Source organism: Balaenoptera ricei, chromosome 11 (assembly GCF_028023285.1).
Source record: "Balaenoptera ricei isolate mBalRic1 chromosome 11, mBalRic1.hap2, whole genome shotgun sequence".
Classification (NCBI taxonomy): Eukaryota; Metazoa; Chordata; class Mammalia; order Artiodactyla; family Balaenopteridae; genus Balaenoptera; species Balaenoptera ricei.
Window position 1 is genome coordinate 19,605,061 of NC_082649.1, and position 27,964 is coordinate 19,633,024.

At 37.9% G+C, this 27,964-nt stretch overlaps 1 non-coding gene across 1 annotated transcript; it reads right to left on the bottom strand.

Annotated features, from left to right (window-relative positions):
* Window positions 1-5,893: 5,893 nt before the first annotated feature.
* Window positions 5,894-6,025, bottom strand: LOC132375489 (small nucleolar RNA SNORA70). Its single transcript, XR_009506038.1, has one exon. It is a non-coding gene; the product is annotated as a small nucleolar RNA SNORA70 (small nucleolar RNA).
* Between the last annotated feature and the right edge of the window lie 21,939 nt (window positions 6,026-27,964).

Sequence of the window (27,964 nt, forward strand, 5' to 3'; positions counted from 1 at the left end):
TTAGAATTTATTTTTTAAAGAGGAGGTGACCATCTTATGCACTGTCCCAGGAAAGGTGAAGTTGAATAGTGGAAATAATTACCTAAATCCTAAACAATTACCTTTGCATCCTGCTGTTGCAAAGGCAAGACAGCTGCTTAGCATCTACATTAAACAGATTATCCCCTTGATCAGATTGCCCATTTCGGATTGATCATAACGACTCAACTATTGCTCACCTCTCTGGCTAGCTCTCTGTGATCCTAAACATCAATTTGTTTCTAGGTCCTCCGACACATGGCAATAAACTAACAACACATTCTGGCATGTGCTGTGTGGATACTCTCCCTGCCCATCTCATTGCATTTATAAAAACAGAGATTTACAATTCAACACACAACTGAAATAAAACTAAAGAACTCAAAAGGACGGATCTTTCACTCATATCAGAGAATTGTGTCTAGAAAATACAAAACAAAGTTAAATGAAACATCTATGAACAGAGTCGGGAGCTGGTTTTACCAGCTGGTCCCCGATCCAACGTAGGCCACAGGTGACAGGGAACAACTCACAGAAGTCAGTTTTATTCCTCTTGATAAATTCTTCAGGCATCACCTGTTTCATTTATGAGTCAGGGGAGCCAGGTCACAGAGGGCCTGAGGGAAGAATTTACTGTTCTGTGAAACTAGAAATTAACGTTCCTGCCTCAACTTCTTTTAATAAGAAAACAATTTTTAAAAGCACTCAGATCAAGCCTACTTGTTTACTATACTTTAATTTTGGGGGTGGATTTATATAAATCCAGTAGTGCATTTAAAAATAGATGGAGAAATAGATAAATAACTAAGACTTGAAAAAAACATATTAAAGGTGAAATGCAAGGTCAGTTGAAAGTCAACCATCCAAAGCCAGGGCTGCTCATGTCACTGACTCTTGGGGAGGAGAGATGTGTGTCAAAGACAGTATATGTCAAATGTACTGGGACCCAGCAATCCTTTCTTAACAATAAGGGAATATTCACCGTTGACTTAGACTAAGTCACTCGTCTGGTGATCCTGGCAGCAAATGTCAGAAAATGTTGCCCTCCACTTTATCTGTCACTGACACTTGACCACAGTGCTTTTCTTTCTTCACCAAAGAGAAAGTCAACTCAGTAGAGGAGGTGGGGCTGTCAGGGGAATGATGGGAAAAGATACACATTTTAAAGGTGATGGATTGCCCCCACTGAGTCCATACACTCACTGTTCAGAACATTTGGGACAGGTTATCATTATCCTAGCGTGATTCAGAGAGGACTCACTCCTTCCCCTAACTTGGAAACAACTCGAAAGCCTATGACATCCCATCCAGGGGAGACGTATCTGGCTGTGCCCACCCAGGGGTCTCTCTGATATTTGGATGAGCATTTCTTCATTTCTGCAGCCTGAAAGATGCAACCAGAGAGCTATTTATAGAGGAAGGGGAGTTTTGATTGTCACTGAGTTGGGTTAAATTTTGCAGGCGGCCCTATGATACTGAGTAGGAAGAGAATAAAGTAGAGATTCCTCTCCACTGCAAAGCAGTCTTTGGGAATTTAGGAAGGTGGGGAAAATATGCACAGGACCTATGATGTTCCACGGAGAAGGGACAGGTGTAAGAGTAATGCCCACATATCCTAAGCTTCATTTCCCCCAGTAAAAATCAGGGCCAAACACAGAGATAGCAATTGCCACTGGAGCTCGGAAAGAGCACCCACTATGTGCGGCATGAGCAAGAAGGGTTTCACATAGTCTTGAAGGCTGTAAATGATTCCATTAGATAAACAAGGGTACTGCAGTTTGGAGGCACAAGCTGAGCAAAAGGTACATTTGGAGAAGAGTGAGCCAATCAGTCTGGCCCCATCAGAGAGTCTGTGTTCTCAGACTGTACTTTGTCCCTTTCGTCGGAAGGAAGAGACGTAGGCAGAGGAAAAGTGAGGGAACACATAAGACACTGGTGTTCTGGCATTAACAATAAAGTGTGCTCACTCAGAGACAGCGAGCAGTAATGAGCTACAGTCCCTGGAGTGCACTTAAGCTACGAGCATCCTTTCTATGAGAGATCCCTTCATGTTATATATCACCAAGAGTCCCACCTATGACCACAAGTTCTGCTTGGCATGTCTCTAGGCATTCTGAAAAGGACAAAAAAAAGACCTAGCTGAAAGAAGTTACAATTATTCTTGACATTTTAGAATGCACCTCTGCTGAGTTCGGAATGTTCCGTCATAGGCTTTAAAATGTGAACTAGTATATAGGAGAAAGTCTGGCCTGAGGTCTTCTTTTGAAACAAGAGCTCATCCATCTTTGCCCCAAATTCAAACAGATTTTAGCAACTAATTGAAAGGTCTTCATCTTACCCCAGCAAAAAACATCAGTTACTCCTTTTACCTTTATACTGGTTAATTTATGGTTAAGAAGTGAAATGGGGAAATATGGATTTTTTTATTTTGTTTTGTTAAGAGGCTGTAATGAAACGTGTCACTCAGGCTAGCTCTGGGTGCAAGCTTAATAATGATCCATGTTCTTCTTTATAGTTGCCTTCATTCTCCAATTTTTCTTTAAAGGGCATATATTACTTTTCAAAAAAAGTGGTCAAGAAAAGAGAAAGAAAGAAAAATATTACCATTAGTCTTGACCTTGAAAAAGGAATGAGATTAAAACAGAAAGGCAAAATACCAGTGTTAACAGTGATTGGCTTCAACAAGAAAGTAAGTGATGACTTTTTCTTTTTTCTTTCAACTCTTCTGGTATTTTTCAAATTTTATACAAAGAATAAGTATTTTTAATTAAAAAGTAATTTGAGGAACAAAGAAAATTCGGAAAGAAAATGTTGCCTTATTCAATTTTAGTTACCTGGAAATCAAGGGAAAGACTAATTATTTAACTGGAAGAAAGCTGGGTAGACAGGTCCCGCAAAGCTTATTGGAGACAAATGGCAACAACTAAGAAGCATCTACATGTGGCCCGGCCAGCCTTCATTGTTAGGCAGATCTCAGCATCACCAAACAGTGTGGATTTGAAGGCATCCAAAAGACTGGTCTCCAAATTATCTGTTCTTTCCTAAACGAGCACCCACACCAGCCTGCTACTGTCTCTCGTGCTCTTTCCATTAGAGTCATTTCTTCAGCTTCTTGCACCGTGTTCTCCGGAATTGCCATTTTAATCAAAATGACCTTGGGACTGGGACTAGCAGCCACTGGTAAATCAGAAAGGCTGAAGCTGCCACGCAAAGACCCCAGCCCTGGACCCCCACTACCACGCCAGGACTTTCTCTAAGTCGTAGTGAAATCTTGCGCGCAATCTTTGACTACATTTGGAACCAATTCCCACTTCTGTAAAATGAAGGGGTGAGCTTAGAATTCCTTACGAGATGTCATAGATCTAAATTCTGTCAGCATAATTTCTCAGTTCAGATGGCTGTCACCTTGAAAAAACAAAGAACAGTGCTGAGGGAATAGATAATAAGATGGACACGTGTTCAAGACGGGGAATAGAGGGAAAAGGAAAGATTCAGGAGGCTGGGATATTTCTGAGGATCCTGGTTAGCACAAGAAAACTAGACCTGGGACTTCTCTGGTGGTCCAGTGGCTAAGATCCACACTCCCAATGCAGGGGGCCCAGGTCCGATCCCTGGTCAGGGAGCTAGATCCCACATGCCACAACTAAGAGTTTGAATGCCACAACTAAAGATCCCTCATGCAGCATCAAAGTCCTGCGTGCCGCAACTAAGACCTGGCACAGCCAAATAAATAAATATTTTTTAAAAAGAAAGAAAACTAGACCCTACCACATGCCCCCAAAGGAGATCATCTCCCCAAAGAAAAACTCTACCCACTTAAATTTTTTTTCTGATTCAGTCTTGATACTGAGTCATGAGCCTCAGTTTAATATCTAATCTCAAGAGACCACTGTATGATATGAGGGGGGTTTTTTTAAGTGACTTATTTTCTCGAGAACCTACTGAGAGTGATCATCCTATTAATATTCCTATAAAATGCAGATATTAAAAATATGTGGCCATTCTGCTGCATGTTTACATGAGTGAACTCCCAGCTCCCCTTCAGTTGATTGACAGAACAGGGCAATGTGGGGTTCTTTCTAATCACAAATTCATCACAAATGAGAGTGAGTAGAAAACATACACATAAATAGCAGGCTTTTCTGTGAGGAGAAAGGAAGGATTTATGTATTCTCCTCTGTAGGAAACAAAGAGATTTATTAATGCGGAAGGAGAAAGGCAGTACCAGTTTAAAGAGGAATGAACCAAGGACAGGAGGAAAAGAAACAAGTGTTTCCCTACCAGATGACCTTATTATTTCAGAAAGTAATATGTTCATGTTTTGAATGTATTTTATGCCGCTACACAGTTATCTTTCTGGAGAACTAATTCTGATAACCTGAAATGATCAACATGGCATAAAATAAATCCTGCAGCTTTTAACTAGCTTTGGACCACTCTCCCGGACTTACATCCAGCCTCTTACTGTGTGAATGGCAGTATGTTTTGCCCAAACGTTTAAAGTTTGATAGTACCAAGTCCTCCTTTTCATTATCAAGCTTCCGGCCCTGATTGGTCACAGTCCCGCGGGTTAGGCTTCTCCCCAGCTAGATGAATTGAATTGTAAAAATTACTCAGTGGAAACTGAAAGCCTAAAATGAATTGAGATGATTCATTCTGGAGCCCCTTGCTATTTTCGGACTTTTGGACAGAATTGCTGGCATTCAGAAGTAATATAAGCCAGCCTGAGTTGACACCTTGATTTGTTAACTCAGAAAAATCCACAGTCAGTCCCACTCCGGATTCATGTGGAATTCAATGATGCAAAGGTGATCAAGAGGGAAAAAAGTTGCCATATCACTTTTAAAGTTTTATAAGCCAATTTATCATCTGTGCTTTGACACAGCTAGCCCAGCAATATTCTTAAAGGACTCCCAAAGCAGATTACTAAGAATAATAGAATCAGTAACTCATATAGCCAGAATTTCTTTTAATTTATTACACATTTTAAAAATAGGCAAGCCAACCATTCCTCTGAAAGTAAAGTCTGAATAATAGATCAGTGAGCACCTGACCAAACAACTGAGCTGTAAGGTCAAAATCATAGTCAATCCTTAAAGGGAAAAAACTGATCAACCACTTACAGGATATAGGTTGAGTAGTTCTTCCAGGAGTACTGGTGACTTCAGACTGTTTTGTCCATACTGTCAACAGTGTCTTCCCTTGACCAACCTGAATATTTATAAGATGGTAAAACAAGACCCAGTATAAGGTGTTGGCCACCATGAATTGATTGACAGAAGCACTAATCCACAGACCACAGGTGTGATTATAAGCCCTCAACAATTCCTCAGTGTGCCACCAAACCTGTAAGCCCAAACCTCCAAGTTCGCAGCACCATTTAAATGCCCTCTGAAGATAGCAGTGCTGGAAATTTTATTTGTTTGAATAAAACATTATTTATTTATTTATTTAACAGCAGAGTAGGATTTATTGGTGGACATGAGTAAGGAGGGGACATCACCAAAGCTCTCATGAGTGCAGGGCCCAACATCTGTCCAGGGGGCCACAATTAGGAATGTATTTGACCCCATAGCCATCTGGGATGAGCCGCCTTTCTGCCACCATGTTTTCAAATTCATCCACATTACATTCAGTAAATCCCCATTTCTTAGAGATGTGGATCTTCCTGTGGCCAGGGAACTTGAACTTAGCCCTTGTGTAGGGCCTCAATCACATGCTCCTTGTTCTGTAGCTTGGTGCAGATGGACATTATACCTTGGCCAATGTGGACCCTGGCCACTGTGCCCTGGAGCTTTCCAAACGCATCGTGCATACCTGTCTGGAGCCTACACTGGGGACAGCGTGAGGCCATACATGAATGTCCACTGGAAAGGGCTGTCTCCAAGGTCCCTAAGGGCAACCCATAAAGGCAACAGGCCGCATACACTACTGAGCACGTTGCTGTTTGTAGCCATTGCACACCAGACCCCCAACAGGGTAGAATTTTTTTTTTTAATTTTTTCTTTTTTCAAGTGATCTCTGTTTTTTGAAGTGTACCCAGAACATACCAAGAGCCAAAACTTGGGTTGGTTTTCCCAGCACTCATAACAGTATAGATAGCTAACACCTATAGAGTGTCTACATGTGCCAGGTACTCTTCTCAGTGGTTTGTGTATGTTTAACTCATGCCAACTACATCTGTCTCATTTCAACCACATTCTGGCACTGGGTTGATTGTTAAGACAAGTAGGTAAAAGAGTCCCTGCTCTCTGGTCTTTGGCCTTTAAAGGGCTTTACTCTGTCCCTCTTCCGGCAGGGCCCCTCCCCATTTAGGCCACAGAGTCCAAAGAGCCAAGAGAATATGCCCACCTGGAGCCCACATTCCCCCTCTAGACAACACTCCTGGTGTTGAGACTTTAGACTCTCAGCCTAGACAGCATGGAGCCTCCTTCCCAGACCTGAGCTTCCTCTTGCCTGGGAACGGGTCGTCACTGAATGGATGTGTTGAACTGGATGTGAAGAAATTCATGATTTAATTGATCAATTAACACAGAAACCTTAACGCATGGGTTTTTGGAGATCTCTTCTGATTGCCAAGAGAATTTTTTTAACCTCCTGATTTCATATTCATTTCCTGGAAAGGTGAAGCTGTCAGTTAAATTCCAGTTAGGTAAGGTGTCTAATAAATTACACTACAGAAAATTGCAGTCAATGGACACAGGTTTGTGACAGTGGCATTTTCTTTGAGAAAAAAAAAAAAGGATTTTAAATTCTTAAACACTTGGTTTCTTTCAGGAAAAAAGATCCTCTTCCAATAACGTTTAATTTTGCTTTTCAAAAAATATACCCAGGGCTTCCCTGGTGACACGGATTCAAGCCCTGGTCTGGGAAGATCCCACATGCCGCGGAGCAACTAGGCCCGTGAGCCACAACTACTGAGCCTGCGCGTCTGGAGCCTGTGCTCCGCAACAAGAGAGGCCGCGATAGTGAGAGGCCTGCGCACCGCGATGAAGAGTGGCCCCTGCTTGCCGCAACTAGAGAAAGCCCTCGCACAGAAACGAAGACCCAACACAGCCATAAATAAATAAATTAATTAAATTAAATTAAAAAATATATATATACCCAGCATTTTCAGGTGGCAGACAGAATAATTAACCAAATCTCCAAATACCTTTCTGTTCTCTGGCCTCCTGTGGCAGATGTAGTATTTCATCTCTTAGTTATTTCAGCCAGGGTCCTTCCTGATTGTTTTATGGAACAATGATTACATCATGTTTATAGACTATGCCAGCCCAGCACAGTGCAAACTTTTTCTATCACTTCCTGCATATACGAAGAATCAATGGGTATGCTTGTTGGATACAAAACCAGCTAATGGGCTGCAACTGTGAAGCAGGAAGCTTTTTCAAGAAAACATATAAATAACATCATTAGTAGAGGAGACTGTATCTCGTACAGCAAGGCTGGGTGTCTGCTTTTCAATCCATAGACTTTAAATAGACCCAACGGTTCCCTTAGTCTTCAACTAAGAAAAGCTCAGGGTGCAGAGGCCAGCATCCCTTGTTTGTTCCATCACTATGAGAGGCAGCAGCAATCCAGTGGGGGAACATGCCAGCAGACTATCATGTAACTAGCTGTACTCAAATATTAAAAATGGGACTTTTTTTTTGCTTTCTTGAATTTGCTTCAAACCTTGGAAGCTACCAGCTGGTTTATATAAGCACCAGCCTAGGCCAGATTCAAGCACAACCCCCATCTCAAGTTGCTGGGATGACTACCCAAGCACATTTGAGAGGAGAGCTTCTCACCTGGGCAATTTTGCACCCTAGAGGATATCTGGCAATGTCTGGAGACATTGTTGCTTGTCACAACTCAGGGAAGGAGGGGAAGGTGATACTGGTATCTAGTAAAGAGTCTACAATGCACAGGACAGCTCCTAACAGCAAAGAATTACTCATCTCCAAATGTCAATAATGCCAAAGCTAGAAACCCTGTTCTAGTGGGACAAGGGCATGACAAAAATGGTATCTAATGCTTCCAACTTTGAAATTTAAATGGCTTCCTCTCTCAGGTGTTATTACCTACACGCACCAAGAAACACTTAGCTTGCTTATCAGCCAGGCTGGGACCACACACACTGAACTTGTGGGTGGTACAGAATCAAATATAATTCTGTGCTGCTGTATGACACCTTTCCCTATGGAGATCAAAATGCTTTTCAGAAAGAGTTATTCTATCGGGAGAGGGAACTGGGTGTCAGAGGGAATCCTCATTTCACAGATGAGAAAACAGGAGGGTAGGAGAGGTCGTCATTTGCTCAAAGTTATTCAACGAATCAGGTTCAGAGCTCAGGAAACTAAGAGAGACTTGACATTGGAGAGAATTCTGAAAGAATGTAAAAGGACAGAAAAGTACTCTCCGCTGGAGACCGTCTTGGTGGCACAAATTTTTTCCACATCCTGAGCCCCTGGTGTCAAGAAAGGCAGGGTCTCCTGTGATGGGCAGCTAGTGGTTCTCCCCAGAATCAGCAGCCCCAGAAGAATCCCACAACCCCTCCCTGCCAGCCAAAGAGCCCTCACCTGACAAACCCAATTCCCAGGGCTGTTCTCCAGATGTTTATACTGTCAAATGATTTAATAGATTGCAGAAATGAGTTGGTCTGTTCGTTAAAATAGTCATCATAATGAAAAAGATGGACGGCTTCTGCCCTTATCCTCTGTCAGTCTGTCACGTCTATAGACCTCTTTCCTATCAATCACCGTAGTATACATTATGTAAATTCCAAAGATGAAATGTCAGCCTATGTATTTAATTGTTCTTGTGTGCCATATGGGAAAATGACTGGTGGGCCCTGCTGTTCCCCTTTACAACCAACATTAATTGGCATCTTTGTTATCTAGCCATGGAGATCCTGATTGGAATGATTTTAAGGCTCTAGTAACCCTTTCAACAGGAAACGTGATTCAGGCTGATTCTTACTGCATGAAAAGAAACACAGAGAAATCTCAGAAACTTTATGACCCTAGTAACATTTGATCAAGAACTTTCACGAACACAGAGTCATGTATTACATTTGTTGACCAAGTAAGAGAGGAATCCAAAAGGCTTGGAAATGAACATTTCTGTATTACCCTGTCCCCCCCCCCCACCAAAACAGAGGAGCCCTATAGAAAGAGGTGAAGCGTATTCCCAGATAACTGTAGAAAATCAAGTGCAGGGGTCATTTTCTCCCACTAATTACTGGGCTACTTTGGGGAACATACATTTTGTCCATCTTCAGGGACAAGATCATGAAATATCAGTGTAAGAATGGATTTTAGAAGTCATCAAATTGAGCATTCTACTGGAGCATGATTCCCACTTAAGATGTCTCCAACAGTAAGCTTTATGTCTCTGCTTTGATATTTTCTATGAACAGGCATCCACTGCCTTACAAGGTTCCATTTAGATGAGACTAACTTAAAAGCATAAAAGATGCAAACACTGAAGTATCCCAGTGCACCCACCATGGTATAGACAATAGTATCAAAAATTCCCAATTCCTAAATACAAACTCTCTGTCCCACTTCTTAAAGTGAAAATGATATTGAAGCTACCTTCAAGTCCCTATAGAAGTAATCAATCTTCTTGTCTCATTTTCAAATATACACAGTATATAAATTAACTTACTTTCATCCCAGAGGACAAGGAATTTTTAACATATCCTGTTCTGGGAGAAAAGATCTCCCCTAGCTCAAATTATGTTCCATCCTATCCTACATACAAAAAGCTGTGAGTGCAATGGTAAGTGCAAAGCCAACTACCAACATAAAACTCAGTCCCGAAAATTTCAAAGTTCTAGTTGATTCCATGTTCAAAATGGCCCATGTAGTTATTGGAGGAAAATGGCTACATATAAAGTCACCACAACTAATGAAGTGAGATAAACAGCAAATGAGACTACCTATGATATCTGAAATAAAAGTTTATTTTCTCATGCAAGATAAACTGGAATCATTGTATGTACAGCTGGAGGATCTCGTGCTCCATTTAAACATGACTTCAGATATGAAAAGAGTTGTCTCTCTCTATCCTATATTTACTCTAAAGATGGATAACAAGAAGCTACCATATTGCCCCTAGGTTTTCCCTCCTTGTTTATTTAAAAAAGTGCAAGCAACCCATTAAGGTTAAAGAGATAACATTAAGGAATGCAGCTGCAGTGGTTGTACAGTAGATGACTCTGGTTTGTGCTTAATCTAGGGCCCCGTTTAAAAAGAGCTTTTCAATTTTAATTACAATAAAATGGGCACTGGAAGAAAATGCATCTCCTCCAGCGAGGATTGTATTCAGCTTGTTCTCTGTAATTTTGCCCATCACACTGCTGGCTGTTGCTTTTTCCGCAGCTCTTTAATGGTGTTTAAATTGACCAGCTCTGTTGCCAAGGAAACGGACAGGACAATGCTAATAGAAGCTACTTAGGACACAGTGTGAAAAGCTTAGAAATAAAATTGTTTGACATGAAAGGCACCGTGTCAGCAGCCAGGCAACTCTGTTAAAGGCTGCATAAGCAGAAGATGGTTATATGTCTCCCCCTACTCTTTCCCCTCAAAATCTCTCCTAGAAAATGGATTCTGCCCTGGGAGCTTGGACAGCTTTTTCTATCAGAATCACTTTGTCTTTCTAACTCAAAGCGGAGAAAAATCTTCATGTTGTGGTTTCGAAGCACCCAGAATAGACTTCAATTTGTACCCATGGAAATGAGCTGCTTTTTTTTTCTTCTTTCTAGCAACCAAGTCCTCTCCCCTCATGAATAAATTGCAAATATTCTTCTGAATTTTCTAAGATTGTTAATTAAAATCCACTTGATTTAAGCTGCTTCTCCCATTTTGCACTCGCAAACCATAAATTATGGAAGAGGTCAAAGAATGAATGGCAATTTGACATGAAGAAGTTGATTTATTGCTTCAGAAGGAGTTTTTTACCAGATGTGGCAGGAGTCATAAATTAAATGTTAAATGTTATGTATTATTATGCTTTCAGGAATATAAATGTGTCTAAAATGCTATGCAGGTGGAATGATAAAAATATGAATCTACTCTCCTGGCAATTTTAAAAGGCCGTTTAAAGCTGTCAAAAGGAAAATAAGCTGAAAAACTATCTAGATGAGGCCCTCAAATGCCTTTTACAGCACTCCCCTGGTTTAAAAAAGTAACTCTTTCCTGTGATATACTGGACATTGGCTTGTGGTGGCTTGGGTGGGAAAAGAGATAAAGAATTCTTTCATCTGGAAAAAAGAGAGAGAGAGAAAGAAGAAAAAAAAATGATCCAGAGAGCTCTGTGCTGCTGTGACATTATGACATGAATCCAAATCATTATTTCTCATCCACTCCTCTATAGATGACCATAATTTAATTTATCAAACCTCATTTCAAAGCCAATCTGGACACAGATAGAAAATTTGCCTAATTTCACGTAGCAGCTGTAGTGGTTATAGTCATTGAGCTTAAAATATAAAAACAGGAGAGGATTCAGGTATATGAAAGCTTGGAGCGGAAAGAACAGCAGGAGAAATTTTCACTAGGGAGCAGAAGTCTTAAAGGTAAAAAGACTCAACTTTGGGTGGCAGTCCTTTCTGACTTGGAGCTGAGCAGTAGAACTAAAGGCAATGGCTCATTATCAGCTAATGCCTGGGCTTACAGTCCTTTTGGACACAAATGCGAAAAAGGTGGTTGGTCTGACTCCTGCTTCCCTATCTTAGCACTCCATCTCCTTCTCCCAATTCCCCACCCATCCAAGGGCAAGACAAGCATAGTCTCCATTCATTCAGGACTTCAGCTGAGACATTCCATTCAGGCATGCTTTTTCCAAATTTGAAAATCACCTCCCTGTCTAATATGCATTCCAGCCCCACGGAGAATATACAGGCAATTGCATCCTTGACTTGCCAGTGTTATCCACCATGGTTCATCACTAGATACACTTGCCGTCTGTATCCTGCAGGGCACTGGTGTGAGAGACAGGAGCCAGCTGCATCACGCATGGAACAAAGCCACACAGACAGGCAGTGCATTCACTGAACAATGTCCTGAAGAAAAGAAAGGGTCTCACAAGCATTTGGTGTTCTGAGGAAGGCTGCCAGATTTTTAACAAATAAAAACACAGAATGCATAGTTAAATGTGAATTTCAGACAAACAATGAATAATTTTTTAGTGTAAGTGTGTCTCTTGCAATACTTCGGACATACTCATACTAAAAAAAGTATTCATTGTTTATCTAAATATAAATATTTTTAAAATCCTGTATTTTATCTGGCAACTCTAATTCTAAGGTAATACCAACTAACTTAAGTTGATCGCTAAATTATGTCAGCTATAGTTGACAGCATCTTGATAAAGAAGGTCTCCATTCCATGGCCATCATGCAGCCATCACACTTCTGTTCCAAAGAGAATAGTAATTATAGCTGTTCCCACCACCAAATCAACAGAATCATGGCTCAGAAATAGTGTGGAAAAAACTGAGTCAGAAAATTAAGATAATGCTCAAAGAGTGCAGGAATAAAAAAAGATCTACTTATACCACAAGATTTCCAGATGGCGAGCACATTCTTCTGCTCCTGAACAACATGGCAGTAAATGACCAGGCACGAAAGGCAATACCAGGTGGGACCAGGAAATACAATGGCAGCCCCTCTCAGCCTGTGTCCTGGTATCTTTTCTCACCATCTTAAATAAAGGTCATTATGACAGACCTTGCTCAGCTGAGACCTTCTTGTCAATTCCAATTATATTCTATATAAATAATGCCATTTCACCAAAACCTAACAATAGCCATGTGTTCAAAAAGAAACTTTTTGAAAGCTGAGGAATGCCTGCCAAGACAACTTCACAAAATCTCATCGTTTTAGTGTCCCAATAAGAAAAAGATAAACTTCATTCTCAAAAGCTCTTCTCTGTTTCTCAAAACAGAGAATTTCCAGATGACCCAGCCATTTTGTTCCCAGGTTTATACTCAAAAAATTTGAAAGCAGGAACTCAGATAGATATTTGTACCCCAATTTTTATAGCAGCATTATTAACAACAGTCAAGAGGTGGAAAAAACCCAGGTGTTCATCAACAGATGAATGGATAAACAAAATGTGGTACATCTATACAATGGAATAGTATTCATCTATAAAAAAGGAATAAAGTTCTGATACATGCTACAACACAGATAAACCTTAAAAACGTTATGCTAAGTGAAAGAAGCCAGACATGAAAGGACAAATACTGTATGACTCCACTTATATAAGGTATCTAGAACAGACAAATTCATAGAGACAGAAAGAAGTTACCAGGGATTGGAGGAAGGACAATATGGGAGGGTTATTGCCGAATGGGTACAGAGTGTCTTTGGGGGATGATGAAAAGGTTCTGGAAATAGATAGAGGTGATGGCAAAACGTTGTTGCTTTAAAAAAAGTGCCTCTGCTTTTGGCCTCCTCAGCATCTTCAAACCCCTCCTCCTTTCTATACCCCTATCTTACACTCAAGGGCTCTGGCCACATCTCACCATTGCCACAGCAACTGTGGCCTCCCTGTCAGTAAATACAGAACAAGACTGAGTATTTAACTGAACTAAAACAGTTACATCACAGGGCTCCCTTTCCCACAATCAGAACCAATAGAAAAAGACAAAAGATAGGTCCCCAGGTCCCTGTTAAGGAAACTTGAGAATATAGTGGGAGCAAAGTGTCCATGAGCTCTCCTATCTATGCCTACTTGTACCCCTGACTGTGACAGCACCTCATGCTCTCAACTGGCTGGGACTCTGTCCCATGTATCTCTTCCCTTGGCTGACTATATTCTGTATCCTTTCACTGTAATAAACCGTAACTGTGAGTATAATAGCTTTCAGTGAGTTCTGTGAGTCCTTCCAGCAAAGTATCAAACCTGAGGCTGGCCTTGTGAACACTCAAATTTGAAGCTGCTATCAAAAGTGAGGTAGGTCTGGGAATTCCCTGGTGGTCCAGTGGTTAGGGCTCTGTGCTTCCAGTGCAGGGGGCATGAGTTTGATCCCTGGTCGGGGAACTAAGATCCCGCAGGCTGCACAGTGCGGCCAAAAAAGAAAAATAAATAAAATCTAAAAAAAAAAAGTGAGGTAGGTCTTGTGTTAAGTACTTAACCTTACACAGGAAAAATACATTTTTTTAAAAACCCTCTTATTAATCCCTCAGAGAGATAAAGAAGATATTGTATCCATGAAAGAGTAAAAAGATCCATAAAAGGGGTATTCAAAGAACATATAATATGATTTTTGAAATTAAAATTAATGACATAAAAATAGAAAATCCCAATAAAAGAAAATCCCAGTAGAAGAGACTGCTTTGAGGAAAATTCCCAGAAAGTAAAGCAAAAAGACAAAGACTGAAAAAGATAGGAGAGGAAAAATAAGAAAAGTAAAGGATTAAACATCTAAATAATAAAAGTACTAGAAGGAGAGACAGAGAAGATGGAGGGGAAATCGTCACCAAAGTGAAAAGGAAGGCATGCATTTTCAGACTGAAAGAGCTAACTAAGGAAAACAAGCGGTTGAGGAATATGGATGAAAATAGTTACGTCATATGAAATTTCAGAACACTGGGAACAAGAAAAAAATGATTCTACAAACTTTCAGAGGGAAAAGAAGTAGTTTTCATTAAAATTATGTATATATCAGCAGTTTTAAGAAGCCTTTCAGTTTCTTAGGGAAAGGGTCTTCTACTAGTCAGTAAGGCCATTTAAACATCATACACATAATGACAGCAATTGCTAAACAATTAGCTATAAATATTTCATTATTTCATAATGATACTCAAATAAAAGGACAGAGATAACATTTGATAATAGAAGAGGTTTCCAAGGCACCACTCATAACTATGAAAACTACAGATGGTTCTCAACTAAAGATGGTTCGATTTACAATTTCTTGACTTTACACTGGTGTGAAAGCAGTAAGCATTCAGTAGAAACCGTACTTCAAATTTTTTATTTTGACCTTGTCCTGGGCTGGCAATATGTGGTACAATACTCTCTCACGAGGCTGGTCAGCAGGAGTCAGCCCAAAGTCAACCACGTGATCATGAGGGTAAATAACCAATACACTTACAACCATTCTGTTTTTCACTTTCAGTACAGTATTCAATAATTTACATGAGATATTCAATACTTTATTATAAAAATAGACCTTGCCCAACTGTAGGTTAATGTAAGTCTTTTGAGCATCTTTCAGGTAGGCTGTGCTATGCTATGATCTTTAGTACCTTTGACTAAATTTAGACATATGATGTTTTCAAAGTACAATGGGTTTATCAGGATATAACCCCATGGTAAATTGAGAAAAATCTGTAGTAATTAAGTGGAAACGATTATCTTATTCTTCTGGTATGAACTGTATAGCCCTCCTAAATGAGGAAGAGTTCACCAATCAGATTTTCAACTAATATAGGAGTAGGAACGATAGAATTAGAAAAATCACCATCTTACAACTTCTATAATGAGAATACTGATTTAGACAATCATCATTAATGGATATTAAAACCTCTAGGTGAAAAATTATGGAGAACTTTACAAAGAAGAGAGGGTATTTTTACTACTTCAGTCACTGCTCCGCCTTAGAATAACTAAAAGTGGCAAACTCTTATCACTTTTGGAACAATGTTGGAAAAACAATTGATCCAGAATCTAATCAAGGATTTAAACCTAACTTCTGGTCTATAAGAAATATGAGAAATAGAGAAATCTACTACAAGAAGGCAATCAACCAAATCCAGAACATGGGACATTCTTGTTATTTTAATAAAAGTCAATGGTATTGGGAGGGTGGGAGGAACAGGGAGGGATATGGGAGAAGAGGAGACTTTGGGGATCAAAAGAGACTTCAAAAATATAACCACCAAATAGAGTATAAATATTTTGGATCTTGATTCAAACAAAGCATCTATAAAAGGTATTTATAGACAACAAGAAAACACTGATTATAGATTGTTTTAGTGTGATATAAAGGAATTACTGGTAATTTTGTTAAGTGTGATAATGACATTGTAAGGAAATGCCCTTTATTTTATTTTGAAGATTCATTTTGAATCAGTTAGAGGTGAAATGAGATAATGTCTGGGGCTTGTTTTAAAAAACTCCAGCAAAACAAACAAAAAAGTAGGTGGAGAGATGAATGGAACAAGTAGGCAACATGATGACAACTGCTGAAGCTGTTAGTTTTTTGATGAGTACATGGTATTTCCCTGAACTCTGCTTTTTCATATGTTCAGAAATTTTCATAATAAATTTCTGTCTAAAATTCTGAAGGAAATTATATCCAACTGAGAATTCTAACCTGGCCAATTTTTTTATTAAGTGCAACAATAAAATAAAGACATTTTCAGTCATGCAAGATATAAATCATCTTTCATACAGTTTTCTACTTTTTTCAGGAAGCTACTGGAGGCTATACCCAGTCAAAATGAGGGAATAAATCTATAAAGAGGAAGATCTTGGATCCAGGGAACAGGGAATTCAATACATGAGAAAGTCAAAGGTGAAAATGAGGGAGGTAAAGTAAAATCTCTGGATGACACTAGAAATAGTAATTAATCCAGATGAGTAGGTACCCGAGGGCTCTAGTAGATGTTTGTTTCAGAGACAAACTGAAAAATACCAGATGTGAAAAAACATATACAGCATAGATTTACATACTGGTGTGGCAGAGTTTGGGATGGAATTAGTGTGGAGTCCAAAGAAAATCTGCAAATGTATTTTTAAAAGATAATCTAAAACTATTTTTTAAATGTTATGCAGGATAGCAAAAATAATCAAAGTATGTTACATGTCTCAGGCATGAATAGTTTTAATATAGTCATGATAATGTAAATACAGAATATTGATCTATCCAAAATTATGATTAAACTATATTGGGAGGATGGAAAATAGGAAGGATCCATGTACAGAATAGGACTGGAATTTAGAAAACTAAATTCTCATCTTCCAGAGTGCAAAGTCAATAGATCATTTTCAAAGCTAAAAGTCAAGAAGTAGTAATAATATCATGTTAAATAGAATTATGATAGTAAATGCAAAAAGTGATGTCCTCTAGGAAGGTGAGAAACAGAAGGTGTGCCATGGATATGCTGGTTTTACTAACAGGCAATGTAGAAATAGTTGACTCTTTCAACTGTATACCTGTATGCAACTTTGATTTAAAAAACTTGAACTTATTTTAAAAGAGTAATATAAACCTATTATTAGAGATACGGTGATAAGTACCAAAACAATCAACTAAGAGTTGAAAGTGATTATCTCAGAGGAATAAGAAATGTGCAAGTCTAGCTTTGATTTTAAAAATTAAAATTTAATAATAAAAATACTAATGAGTCCTTCTGGAGACACCTTGGTCTGATGAAGTAAAAATGGATCTGATCAGGAGGGAAAGGGTTTTATCCTCTTTCAATGTAACAGCACAAGCTAATTATTCCTACAACCAAAGTAATGTTTTCCCCTTCAGGGAGAGCCTTTTTATTTCAATTACACATATATTCACTAACAGGTCCATAAATATTTCTAATTAGCCTGTTTGCTTCCATTTTATGAGACTGCTTTCAAATTAGCACCCACATTCTATAGAAATGGAAAGAGAGTCTTGGAAGATTGTAATTTCCCTCTCAAGGAAGGAAGAAGGAAAACAGATTGCATGTCCAAAAAGAACTACTTATTAGATTCAAGCCACTTATAATGCATGTTACATGGAGCAACATACTTGTCAAATGTGGATAGAAAGCTAAAAGTGAGTAGCAGTTTCAACCAATTATTTTCAGGTCTTCAAGCAAACGTGATAGAAAGGTATAGGAAAAGCATTAGGAGAGAAATAACATGGTGTTCACAGCCCTCCTTCCTCAGGCTGTGATCTCATCTGGCCTTTCCTATTGAAGAAACACCACAGGGAGCTCTGCCATGACCCAAGAATGGTCCTAGAAATCATGGATTCAAAAGTGCATTAGAGTCTCGAAAGTCAGATGAAGTTAGCATTAACCATATTACACCACACAGGAAATATGCTTCATCTAGAGATGCCTATAACCTAAAAACTGTTCTATAAGTTACTATCATCATCATCTTCATCAACACCAATATCTTCATTACAATTTTGGAACACTGCTGAGTGGATATGGCTTAAAAACTGTAAAAAAAACACAAAAAAAACCCCAGAATTTTGACACTACAGGAGATGAATGGAGGTAAATAATCTGAGGCATGTGTCAAAGTAAAGATGAATAGAAGCTTTGACATGGCATGTGATTGTTCAAAAAATAATAACTGCATTTTTTACTAAATGCTAACTATGAACCAGGCACTGTGCTTGACAGTTTACACACATTATCTTTAACAATTACAATTCTGAAGAGGTGGTGTTATTAGCCCCAAAGAAGCTCTGAGACTCAAAGAGAAGCAATGAATTCTGCAAGGCCCCATAAATGATAATCGTGGAAGCTGGGTTAAGTCCTTTCTGTCTGGGTACAAAGCCCTACCACCTTGCAATTCTTCTTCACTTCCACTTGGATAACACTTGACAAATAATTTTCCCCGTGAACTTTTACAAACATCATTGTATTATACTCACATAGCCCTTATTATATAGGAAGGACCTATTACTCTCAATTTTCAAGGAAAGAAATCTTGACTTGGAGAAAATGGACAATTAGCCCAAGACCACATGGCTAATAAGGAGCAAAGGCAGGATTCCACTCCAGATGGTGGTGTTCTCAACCCATCACACTATCTACAAAAGATTAGGACCAATGCCTATCCTTATGTGGAAGTTCTAAAATGAACCCATTTTTAGGTTTAAAATAAGACGACCATATATAACTTATCCCAATAGGGAAACTTGTGAGGATGAAAGGGGTGCTATTAGTTATAATGTTGAGCAACAGATATAAAGCAGCCTATCCCAGGTAAGCCAGGGACCTATGTTCACTCTCTCTAGAGAAAGTGCCCTAGTCATTATTCCCATGGAATCATTCTTCCTTGACAGAGTGGGGAAAATAATTGCTATATGCCTCAATTTAATCATCAGGTGAGGAAGACCTTTTGGAAGAAGCAATGCATGTCTCATGCTCTATTTGCCTTCAAAGTTTAGTGGTTCACCATTTTCTAGAATAAGGGTCAGCAAATAATAGCCCATTGCCCAAATTCTGCTCACTTGCCACCTGTTCTTATAAATAAAGTTTTATTGGAACACAGCCATGCCCACATTTACGTATTGTCTGTGGCTGCTTTTGTGCTACTGCAGCAAAGCTGAGAAGTTGCAACGAAGACCAAGTGGCCAACAAAGCCAAAAACATTTACCATCTGGATCTTTACAAAAAGCATTTGTCTATCCCTGGTTTAGAAGATAAAATCCAAACTCTGCAGCAGGCATATGAGGCCCTCCATGATCTGGTCCTGCTTCTGTTTCAGCCTCATCCCTCCTCCACTTTGAACATTATTCTCATTCTCATCACCTGCCTACTTGTTTAAAAGCTCTTTTCACACTCCTCTCCCTGTGTTTGGAGTGCCCCAGTTCTCACCTATTGCTTCTGATGAACACTTACAGGTTGTGGTGAGGATTAAGTATTGTGAGGATTAAGGGCTTAGAAGAACATCTAACACACAAGGAAGCACTCAGTTAATGTACTTTATTACTGTTATTATTATTGTCTTATTTTTTGCAACATAATTTTTAAAAAGTCATCTGACTTCTCCAATTTTTCATTTTGCCATCCATAAAAATAAATAAATAAATCTATTACTGTGTCCTACAGAAAGACTGGCACTCAAAAGTGTTAGCAAACTGTAAAGTGCAGAACATACAGGTTTTAATATTAAAAGATTTAGTTGTTCAGGATTTTCCCTCATTGTTTGTTCACACAACCCAAACACTGACTACCCATACAAAAAAAAGGGAGATAAATCAAAAAGCTAAAACCAGAGTCTGAAGAGCTATTTAGGATTACTTTTGACACTGGTATTAACAGTCTCAAACAGAACATCAGTAAGCCCAGTAGTAGCTCAAAAGATGGTACCTGGAAACAGCAGAGTAACCTCCTTTACAAACTATTGCAGCATCTTCATTATTTATAGAATCTTTGGATTTATGAATGGTTTTTTTACCATCTTGTTTTACACTAATTCCAACTTTTCTCTCTATATTTGTGCAACTGGACACACTACTAGTCATCGAGTTTACTGATAGCAGGGGGAAAAGAACCACATGTTAAAAACACACACCACGCACACCAAATGGATCTTTAATTTTAGGCTGCCGTTCCTTTCATTGAGCTCTTCTCAGGGTTTCCTGCAGTGTGAATAATAACAGTGTCTGGCCTGCTTTTTTCTTATAAGATGCATGAGCTGGCACTGGAAGCATTCATCAGAAGCAAAAGGTTTTCTCAAAAGAGCTCACTGAGAAAAGGGCTACAGAAGTCTGCACAGGAAGCCATATCACACAAATGTTTATGCCAAACTGGTCTTAGGCACCAAGCACTTAACACTTAATTTTGTAGTTAATAACACTGAAACCTAAAAATGTATAGCGATGTGTTCAAAACCAGAATCTAATTTTATGCTAAGCTCAGTTGTCTAACTGCAAATCCATGTAGTGACCATGAGATTAACATTGTTATGGGCAGCAGTAGTGCCTAAAATTATTTTCTTTCTACAGATAACAATACAAAGATTCAGAGAAATTAGGTAATTTATTCAAATACAAAGTTGGCCAGTTTTTAAACCCAAGTTTTTTGTAAAAGAGATATGTTCTGGGATGTGAGCAGGGGCCCACTCAGAGATATAAGACCGCCGTGCGAACCCAAAGCAGCCAACTCTTACCTTGCTTAACTTCAAAAATGTAACATAAACTTGTCATTTATCACTTTAAAGTTTTTTTTACACCAACATGATTGATTTTTGACCAAATTAACATAAAGCCAATTAACATTAAAACCAAAAGAGGTTACATTCCACGTCTAAAGGTCACACAGTCAAATCAGATTTTTCCAACTCAAAGCCCAGTATTCCAGTCAGAACACACACACCTATGTTACAGAGATTTCCTATTGTTTTTGACATTCAAAGACAGACTTAGGTAAATGTCCTATTTGTTTAACTGTCCTGGGTTCATCTTTTGTTTTGTTTTCCAGCTAGGTATTTTATAAATAAATCTCTCTCAAGATTTAGAGTCACTGAAATTATATAAATCTTACCAGTGAAAGTAGGGTCATCTTGCTGATTCGTGGTTATGAAGTTATGATCCTCCCCTCCTTTTTTTTATAATGTGACTTCTGATCTTTCAGAAAAGCCACAGCTTGAATCACATTTATAAAAAGTATCACTAAATTATACCATTTCGGCAAGAAAATCAGTTTAGTAACTTATGATCTCAGTCTCTCCAACTTTTCAGTGCCCATTAATTCTATAATTTCATGATTTTCCCCTGCATTGGGAGAGATAAGGAAAGGAAAAGGAGAGAGAGAGAACACAAACCATACCATGATTTTCTGAGTAAACTGAACAAAATAATGTCATGAAACTGGGTTACATCCCATTAAAGAGACTATCCAGAGCAATAAAACAGTCTATGAAGAAGCTAAAAAGCTCCTCCATGGTGGTCAAAGGGGAAAGGAGGTTTGAACCTAATGGGATTTTATCTCTGAAGTGAATGCACAGTTACAAGCAGCCAAACAAAGTGTTGGAACACTGTTAAGTGCCAAATCTGCAGTGCAGGCAACATAAGAGCAGCCTTCAATTTCTGAGTGGCAAACATTATCCTTACAGCCCAGATATACATCTCTTGCCTCTTTCTCTCTCCTTCCCTCTCTCTGTCTCTCTCTCTCTCTCTCACACACACACATACACACACACACAAATGGAATGCTGCATCACCAACAACCAGAGTTATTTGGTGACTATTTTGTTGATTGCTTCATAATATTTTAAATTATGTAAAATTCATTGGGAATATCGTTTTTGTCATCCTTTATGAATAACTGAAAAGGGAATTTGGAAGGAAACAACACAACCCCTATATCTTTTTTGTGCCCTAGGTTTCCCTCATCCTCCCCAATCAATCTGCTTTAGTCAAGAATTGAAGTGACAATTTGTACTATCTGATCTTAAGTAGTAAAGAACACAATGAATTTTTACTGATCATCACCAGGCTATATCCTACTTCTCTACCTTAGGAAGGGGGACCAGGAGTGGGGGTGGGAAAGGGATAGATAGAGGAGTTACGGGCCTCTCCCAATCAACAACTAAATGCAGTACACATATTGGGGGTTTTTTCTCAGCGTGTAGCCCGGCAATGGTGCTTTTACAGCGCTAAGAAAGTTGCTGGCCATGGACTACCACCACTACCAATTCCCCCCACAATTTACTCACATGTGCTCTGATGTTCAGGCCACAGTTCTGAATTCTATGTCTATCAGCTATGGGTAACATCCCTTCACAGAGCTACTCTGCTTCCAGACACACACAGTTAACTAGACAAAATTCCATATGGTCCAATATTTAAAAATCACATATCATCCTACTTTGGAGAGATTGAACTTTGCATTTTCAGGAATAGTGTTAACATCTACTAAAATTGAAACAAGGGGTATTTGTATGGACTAAGTTTGGAAAAATATGTCAAACACCAAGTTAATTATTGCCTTCTTCTTAGTATGGCCTGACTTGTTCTGTTTCAAATATAAACCCCAAGTTTCATGTTTATGGGTAGCTAGTAAGCATCAAAACTATTTCTTGACCCTCTTTGAATAAGGTCATCATTTAAACTCTGGGTATCCTGACAAAATTAACAAACTTTCCCTTATTTCTAACTTTCTTCCCAGAGTATACTCTAGAAAGAACTGAGCACGGGACTTTTATCTTTTTAAATTGTTTTTGAGGTTATTTCAGAGCTTGAACAAGGGGCATTATTTTAACCATGCCCAATATGGACAAATGCTAAGAAAAACACACAGATGTCTGTCCTTGGATCCTTTTGGCCTCCCTCTTCAGTGCCCTTGTGGAATGAAATGCCCCATCCTTGAGGTAGAGGATCTGAAGGTAGCCTTTGGCACCTATGACATGCCCCATTTTGTTATTATCTATCTACTAATTATCTCTAAATTTTATTGGTTGATAAGGCTTCACAGCTCTCAGGAGTGTTTACATTTTAGTTGGAGGTAGAGGAATGTTGCCTCACTGAAGTAAACCATCTATGGTATGTTCTTAAGTATGAACACTGGAAAGATCTTAAGCAAAAATCTCCATGTGACAGCCATGGATTGAACAATCAAATTATCTTGCTCTACCAAAAGAAGGTCTTCCTTCTTTTCTTTCTTTCTCTTTTTTCTCTCTTTTTTTCAACACATGTTTATCATTCTTTTAGTGTCTACATCATGCTAGGCGTTGAAACAAAGTTGAAGAGGTCAACACTGGAGAACGTGCAGAACCATTCACTGGAGGATTGTTGTTTAAATGAAAAAGCTCCTCTACTCAGGTGTCTGGTCATTCCAATATCCTTAAACCAATATTTAAAATAAATTCTTGAACTTTATCAACCAGCTTTTGAAAACAATGAACTAACAGCCACTGACTATAAAAATTGTTTACTTAGTTCCGAAAATAAACTTATTTGATACAGTTTTGGTTTTCCCCTGAAAAACAGTTTGCGTTACAGGTGACTAATATATCTTCCTAACAATCGATCAGCTTTACCAGCAGGTGTTTAATTTTCTTCATTTTTCTCAGTAAAAAAGGCAATCTGGATCATACTGTTCTTTGTGAATGAGTGACGTGGCAGGCAAGCAAAGCCTTTCAAATTTGACTCCAGCCACTGTCCCAGCCCCATCTCACATCACTTCTTTCCCCCAGACCCACACCTTGCCACCACACTCTCAACCACATGTGTTAAAGCCACTTAAGATTACCTGTGCAAACAGCTCAGGCGTTTAATACCTTCATGATTTTGATCAAGTGAAACTTCTGCTTTAAAGGGCTTTTCCTCTCCCTTTCCTGTTTACTTTGAAAAAATCCAGCTTACTTTTTAAGTTTGATGTCAAATGTCACCTTCTCTATGAGACTTTCGCTGATCCCCACACATCCTAGCAGAGTCTGTCACACAGTCAGGGTGAGGTACATGTTCTATACTGCATGGGGCCCAGCATCAGCCTAAACTAGCATCCAGAGGTATCTGAGTATTTCTGAACTTGTGGGTGAGATTGGCATGTGGGTTTTGAACTGGAGGGGTTTCTTTAATTGTTGTTGTCTGCTTTGTTGTGCTGTGCTTGTATATTTTGGTGTAGTGTTTTGTCTGAAGCTTACAAAGGAAGCAAATTTGTACATATCCCTGAAAGGAGATGATGGGGAAAGCAAATACAACTTGGCATCTGAGTAATTTCTCCAGTTTCATAAACAGAGCTCAAAAAAATTATTTCAGAGCCATCAAAAGAGAAACTGCAGGCAAAATCCAAAGGGACAATATTAATGAGGGACACAGTGGTTAAGAGTGCTGGTTCTGGAAGTCAAGGTAATCACAGCTACCTAAACATGAATCCTACCACACATCCTCTAAGAAAACTACACATATCAACAAACACAAATAAATCCGTATAATTATCACACTTTCAGCATATGTAAAAGATAAAAATCACTATAAATTTAAATTGTCTGTATTTAGAAAAATAAATACCAATTTCCAGCAAAGTTTTCTCTAAAACTCCCACCTATTCAGAAAACTGGAAGTTCGGGGGCAGCAGAAGGAGAGAGAGAATAATATTGAGAAAAAGTATGCAGAGCACAGAAGAGGCGATTAATTAAGCTAAAATCATCCTAAGTGATAAAATACTGATAAAGACTACTGGAAGATCACAGCCCTAACGACAGGGAAAGGACTTAAAATTGGATGCAGTGCTTAAGGGGACAATCTTGAAAAGAAACATTCTAGAAGAAAACAGAATAAAAGGGAAGGAAAGACATGCCCATTGGAGACTGACAGGGAAAAAAAAAAAAAATGAAGACAGTTACTTTAGGATCCTTCCAGACAATATTTTAAAAGAAGAAATCTTACACACAACTCTTCACCCTACAGCCCCTCCCAGCCATGCCCCCAAGCCACCTATTAAAGAAACTGCAATCTTCTACTCTGACAGAAGATGGCAAACTTGGACAAGAAATCTGGGAAAAAAACTAAATATAATCTGTCAAGTCAATCAAACAAATATATAGATATGTGCGGTTTTCTTCTATACAAAGCTACTATAAAAAAAAACCAGCAATTTAAATTTAAAATTTCAGCTGATAAAATTCTCCCAAATAAATTATCATGAATTTGAAGAAAAGTGTAACATAACAAGCAAAACTGAATTATTTATCCTCAAACTACTGGATGTACAAAAAGACACATAAAATTAAAAATCCAAAATCTAAGAACCAAAATGGAGACTAAAACAAGAAGAAATGAAACAAGAGTTAGTTGATTTCAGGAAAGCAATAGAAGGTAATACCACATCATAAAGTAAGTTCAATTATATGGTGCCTATGTCACACTCAAAACGGATTTGAATGAAAATTTAATGAGAAGCATTAAAGAAAACTAGGAAAACAACAAAGAGAATTTGAAGTTTTAAAAAAAGAAGTAAAAGGAGTCAGTGAGAAATTGGCTAAAGTTTAAAAATTGGCAATGAAAAGTCAACATAGGTATAAGTGGAGATCCTAAAGAAGGAAAACCATACAGTAAAACAGAACTATTATTTTTTACTATAATTCAAGAAAACCTTCCAAAAATAAAAGAAGACCTGAATCTACATATTATAAGCGCTAACTAAGTTCTGAGAAATTTGACCTAGAAAGATTAATTCTAAAATTTATCCTAGTAAAACTATTCAAATTTAGAAATTAAAAAATCCTCAGGGCCTCCAGAAAAAAATAATTTACAAGGGCAAGAGAATTTGACTAGCATCATATTTCTCAAAATCAATATGCAAAGCAAGGACAGAATAAAGTAACCTTTATAAGAAGATCAAGAAAAGAAAGTTTGAACCAATAATTTTGTATTCGACCACGCTATCTTTTAAGTATCAAGACTACAGAATTACAGTTTACATTTGAAAGAACTCAGAAAATGCAATATCCATGAGCCTTTCTTACAGATGAGTTTCATCCAACCAAAAAATGCCTTAAGAAATCTAGTCCAAAGTCTCCAAATTTTTAAAGAATGAGAATAATGAATATTCTATATATCAGACTCTGATTACATTTAAAGCAATGATCAGAGGGAAATTCATAGCCTAAAACACTTCTACAAATAAAACAATGTATATAAATTAATTACATTGGTAAAAAGACCATAGAGTTTTAATAGTAGATATAATAATAAAGATAGAAACAAGAGTGATAGAGTAATATAAATAATATATGTTCTGACAAAATAGAATTTTACAATTATTATTTTTATAAAGGGTTAAATGAAACAGGGAAAAAGGGATTTTTTTGATATTTAAAAGAAGTACAAGTACAAAGATAACTAGAAATACAAAGTTTTCTAGATTTCAAATGAAACTGGAGTTAAATGTCTGTTAAGTACATCTGGGAAATGTGTAGTTTAAGTCCAATGTTTCCTTATTGATTTTCTATCTGGATGATCTATCCATGGTTTAGAGTGGAGTTTTGAAGTCACCTACTATTATGTTGCTGTCCATTTCTCCCTTCAGGTTTGTTAACATTTGCTTTATATATTTAGATGCGCCTATGCTGGGTGCAAATTTTTACAAATGTTGTCTTCTCTTGATGAATTGACCTCTTTATCATTATATAATGACCTTCTTTACTGCTTTGTACAGTCTTTGATAAAAGTCTGCTTTGTCTGACATAAGTATGGCTACACCTGCTTTCTTTTGCCTTCCATTTGCCTGGTATATCTTTTTCCATCCCTGTACTTTCAGTCTATCCATTTCCTTAAAGCTGAAGCTGAAGTGAGTCTCTTGTATGCAGCATGCAGTTGGGTCTTGTTTTTTGTTTTGTTTTGTTTTTTATCCATTCAGCCACTTTGATCACAGAATTTCGTACATTTACATTCAAAGGAATTATCGATAGATATGGAGATACTCTTCTCATTTTATTAACTGTTTTCTGGCAGATATGTAATTCATTTTTTCCTTTCTTCCTCTCTTGCTCTCTAACTTTGTGATTTGATGATTTTCTGTAATGGCATGTGTAGACTTCTTTCTCTTTGTCTTTTGTGTATCTACTATAGGTTTTTGCTTTGTAGTTACCATGCAGCTTATGTAAATCAACTTATTTATAATAGTCTATTTTAAGCTAATAACTTTAACTTTGAATGTATACAAAAGCTTTACATTTATATACTCCCATCCCTGCATATTATGTTTTTGATGTCACAATTTACATCTTTTATTCACTGTATCCATTAACAAATTATTGTGGTTATTTAAAATATATATATGTATATATGTCTTAGAAATAGCTTAAAATAGTCTGGTGAGATTGGTTAATATTCTAACTTTTACAAGATGATTATGAATTATGTTTTCATAACCTGGGAGAACTTTCAATGCTCACTAGTGATAGAGAAATCCACCTTATAAATGAACTACTGAAGCAGTTACAAACAGAATACTAAAACAGAATATCACCCCAAAAGGTCTGGAAGGAAAGAATAAACTAATAGTATTTTAAATCAAAACAATCCAAATTTTCAGATAAATTTAAGCTACTTAGCCTAAATTCTACCCATAGTCCTAATGATATACAATTTATATAAAATAAATTCTCATAAATTCTCATATGAGTTCTTATAAATTTGTTGCAAGAAAACCTATGAATCTTGAATATATTTATCCACTGACAGACTATACATTGTCACATTATATCACATATTGTTGAAATTAATGTCATATACACAGACATATGCTTGGAAAGTACAAGTTACATTTCAA